Source organism: Pteropus vampyrus, unplaced genomic scaffold, assembly GCF_000151845.1.
Source record: "Pteropus vampyrus isolate Shadow unplaced genomic scaffold, Pvam_2.0 Scaffold189, whole genome shotgun sequence".
In the NCBI taxonomy this organism is placed as follows: domain Eukaryota; kingdom Metazoa; phylum Chordata; class Mammalia; order Chiroptera; family Pteropodidae; genus Pteropus; species Pteropus vampyrus.
Window position 1 is genome coordinate 995,654 of NW_011888970.1, and position 4,617 is coordinate 1,000,270.

Consider the following 4,617-nt stretch of genomic DNA (forward strand, 5'->3'; position numbering starts at 1 on the left):
TGGGACACGGGGGCGAGTGGGAGGTGACTCACGAGAGCATGGCGAAGGTGACCAGGGTGATGGCCAGGCAGAGCACGGACAGCGAGCAGCCGATGTAACTGATGGACGAGAGCGCCACCTGGTGTCCGCGTGTGAGCTGTGCGGGAAGCAGAGCAGAGAGGTCAGCCGGCCGGCGGGGGCTGGATGGGGACTGGCCCTGCGGTTAGTGTGGCCCGAGCCTGATGGACAGTCCAGGCTGGAAGGGCTCCAGGGCTCATGACAGCCAGACATGAGGCAGCCACTGTCCTGCCGTGAACACACGGTGACCATCAAGTCCTGCCTCTCCCCCAGACGTCCTGTTGCTGCCACTGGTGGACGTATTAGCCCCGGGTTTGTGCACTTCGAGGGCTCCGAATGGCTCTGTCAGTCCCCAGATTCCCCACCCACCCAGTCGCCGCCCTGCTGCTGCCTAAGCCTCCCCACGCATGCCGCCAGCCCCGCCGCCCGCCCCGCTCCCGCACCCCGCCGCACCGGCCTCCTCGTCCACACCGCGTGCGCATCCGCAGCGGCAGAGGAGGCCCCGAGTTTGCTTAAAAGCTCAGACCCAGGAGCCATAGGTCAGGTTCAAGTCCCGGCACGACCTCGTCCCCGCTGACGACCTGGACGCCGTGAGGACCCCATGAATGCACCTCTGTATGCGGGGTCGCAGGGCGTGCCGGGTGGGGGCTTATGTGGGAGTTTGCTCATAGCCCCGTTGCTGTCGATTAGACCACAATCGAACATGGTCAGTTAGGTGGATGCGAAGCCACAAAGGATGGTAACGAAAGTCACCGCTCATGTAACCACACGACCCAAAATGGCCGCTCTCTCGCCTGCAGGAACTGGGGTCTCGGGTCAGACAAACTGGCCCTGGGCCCCCACGAGCTCCTCGCTCCCGAGCCTCGTGCCTGGAAGGCCAGCTTCAAAGCCTGCCCTCCGGCCCCTGCGAGGCCGCTCTGTGCTTCCTGCGTTCATGGCTCTGTCTGCATCGACTCATTGCTGCAGGCAAGGTCCCTCCAACCTTCGTCCTGGGGACGCTCAGGGCCGGGAACAAAAGGAGGCGACTCTGGACGATGGAAGCTGCAGGCACGGAAAGCAGGGAGCCATCTGCGGGGCGGCGTGGCCGTGCCCAGGACTGACCGCTTCGTGGCCTGCGCTGCCTTCCGATCTGAGCTGCTGCCGTTTGTAAACTCATCCCAAGGGCCACGGAGCACTTAACACCCCCGACCGCAGGAGGCGGCAGGAAGCCTGGGCTCGAGTCCTGGCTGTCACCTCCTGCGACTGGCTGTCCAATAAACAAGTTCCCTGAGCATGTGGGGGCCACCGCTGTGTTCCTATAGCAACCTTCTCAGCGAGGTCCTGAGATCTGGGCCCCGAACTTCTCACACGCAGACCGGCAGGCCACAGGGGATCCTCGCCTGTCACCTGCCCCCGCCGGTGAGCGGACTGTGCCCAGGGCCACATTCCCACGCTGTGCCGAGTTCCCTTCACAGTCGTCCTGGGTCCTCTCTCTTCCCAGAGCTCACCTGTCACCGAGCCTGGCTCCGCTGCCGACATGTGTTCACACACCCCTTGTTTCTCCTGGGTCCATGTCCCCAGCCCCCAGGCCTCCTCCCTCCCCCGGTGCATCCCGGGCACTCAGCAGACCTCATTTCCACAGCACCCCTGGGGGGCCCTTGCTCCCCGCTGAGATCCCGCATGACTCGCCCCACCTGCGTCTCTGCCTCCCCACCTTAGTCACTGCCGGGAGGGGCCAGACAGCACAGCAAGGCCCCACCGTCTTTCGGGAGAGGGGTGTTATGGTGGGCAGGCAGGCACGCGGCCATGGGAAGCCCTGCAGAGCAGAGGTGACGGCCAGGCGCCGGAGGCCAGCCACAGCCTCTGTGCTCGTAGGGCCGAGGGCAGGACGAGGCCTGGGTGGCTGGGCCAGGAGGGGGCAGCATAGGGAGCAGGGACCTCAGAGGGGACGCGGCCAACGCCAGGAGCATGGAAGCAGAGGGGGCACGGGTCCCCCTTCAGTGCCCGACTCTCACTGGCCGGGCTCGGCCGGAAGCCGGATGTCGAGGGAACCTGAGAGGGAGCAGAGGACACGGGGACACGTGTGAGAGGACAGGAGCGAGCCGTCCCCGGCCGCCCGCGAGGCTGGCTCTTCCCGTGCCCCGGTCTCCCGGCCGCCGGACCACAGGCCCCAGGCCCACCCTCCCTGAGCTGCTCTGACCCGGGCCGAGCCACGCGCTTCCTGCCCTCCGGCCCCTGGACAGCAGGAGCGTGTGGCTCCAGGCAGCCCGGGGCTGGCGACAGGCTCCCGGCTTGACCGGCTCCAGTTTTGCCAGGCCCCCAGCCAGCCCCGCTCCGCTGGGTCCCGCCACGGGTGCCCGCCACGTTCCCGGGGTGGAGGGCCACCGACGGCCCGGGCCAGGCAGACACGAGCTTCCTGGCTGCTCGAGGGGCACTGGGGGCAGGGGACGGGAGCGTCGGTGGGACTTCTTCCCCTGGACGTGCAAAGACATCTCACCCCCGTGTCACCCAGACCAGGAACCGGCCCCTGGCCACCTCCCCCAGCCACACAGGGAGTGGACTGGTCCGGGCGGCTGGGAAAACGGAATCCACCCCAGCCTTCCAAACAGCAGAGAATCGAATGTGGGAGCGTTTGCGGCGGGGAGACCTGGGATGCCCAGGGTGGTGCGGGGGGCTGTCCCGCTGCAGGGAGAGGGGAGCCCCGTCTCACTCCCCGCCCCCGCCCAACAGAGCCCCAGACAGTGACCGGGGGACGTGGCCAGCACTGGTCAGCACAGAGATGCAGAGCACCCAGGGGAGGGGCGGGCCTGCGGGCAAAGGCCAGGACCCCACCTGACCTGGCTCCTTGAGAAGGGTCCCTCTGGGGCCTGCCCTGGGAGGCGGGGAGCCAATGCCCAGCTCTGAGGCTGATGGGGGGCTGGATGCTACCTGGAAGCTGGGGGTATACACCGGGGTGAGGCGGGCAGAGGCTGCCCAGACGCCGTGATGGCAAGGCAGGTACACTCTCTGTTGGGGAGGTGTGTGGGCGAGGGGGAGACCACGGACCCGCAAGCCACCCGGCACCGCCCGGCACGGACGTGGGGCTGGAGCAGAGCCCCCAGGTGGCAGCGTCGGCATCTGAACATTGAACGCGGCACACCGCTTGAGCCAGGGCCCCCAGGAGAGACTGACCCCGTGGTTAAATGCCGAGGCAGGTCCGTGTGGACCGAGCTGGGGTGACCTCGGAGACACGCTGATCGATCGTCTTGACCAAGTGCAGACCGGCCGTGATGCCGTGCCTGGCTTTGTTCAGAGGCTGTCTCTGAGGGACAGACAGCGACGCTAGGCAAGGGACGGGGGGCATCAGACGCAGAGGTGGGAGCGAGTGTGTTCTTCACGGCCTGCCCTCCATGCTGCTTTTCCCCACAGGCATCGATCACCTTTACAGAAAACGTGGGTTGAGGAGTTTGGAGGCCGCCTGTCACGGTGTCCCCAATGCCCTGGCTTCATCTCAGTCCTGGGAAGAGCCCGGACTCCACACTGTCCCGGAGCTCGGCTAGCCAGCCCAGCCCAGCCAGAGGGGCGAGGCAGGGCCTGGGGGAGGGGAGGGGAGCGGGGGAGGCAGGAGGCCCATCTGTGCCGGGGAAGCCAGTGGCCTGGGACCCGGGTCCGCATGTGGAAGGCGTTCGGGTCGGGCCCCTCCCGGAAACGCACACCCGAGTCCCCCAGTGCTCGGGGGAAGAGCCAGGCTCACCCGAGGGACCCTGGCTCCTCCGGGGTGGGGCAGCGGGGGAGTGGGGCCCTCTCACCCCACGGGACCCTGTTCTGTGCAGCAGAGGCCAGCCGCCCCGGCGCCCAGCGGCACGGGCTCCGCCATCTTTCAGGAGAATGAGCGAAAGCGGGGGACGCCTGGCCACGTCCCCCGGCCACAAACGCCAGCACTCGAGTGTGTGAGGAATGTCCGCGGTCCCCAGACACACGGCTCAGACGAGCCGCGAGGCCTGCCCCCTGCCGCCACCGTGCGCTGCGCCTGGCGTGGTTCCTCGGCCACCAGGATGCCTCTGCGCCCTCATGCAGAGCTGACATCACCGTGGTCCCAGCTGAGCTGGTGCTGCACCTGGGTCCTCAGACCTGGGTGTCTGAAACTAGGTGCTCAGAGCTCAGTACTTGGGACTGGGTGCTTGGGCCTTGGTTCTCGCGACTCAGTACTCAGGGCTGGGTACTCAGAGCTCAGCGTCAGGGGCTGGGAGACGTCTGACCTCCACCCCCGCTCCACAGAGAGAGGGTCCTCCACGCCACAGACAGGGCGCCAGGGCCATGCAGTGTCAGGGAGGGGCCCGAGTGTCCACTGAGGCGGACTGGGACGGCCGCTGGTGGCACCGAGCGAAGGGACAGAGCCGCGCGAGGTCGGTGCTTGTGGCAAGCTGCTGGGTGAGACCGCTTGTGCGCAGGCCCAGGGAAGGACGCTGTCCCCAGCACCGCCTACGTGGCCCGCCTGTCCGCGCTGGGCCAGTGGGACACACACGCAGCTCCGGCGCCTGGCAGCTAGGCCACACGTCACGTCTGTGCCCTCCCGGCTGCTGCGGCCGGCGGGTCCTATAA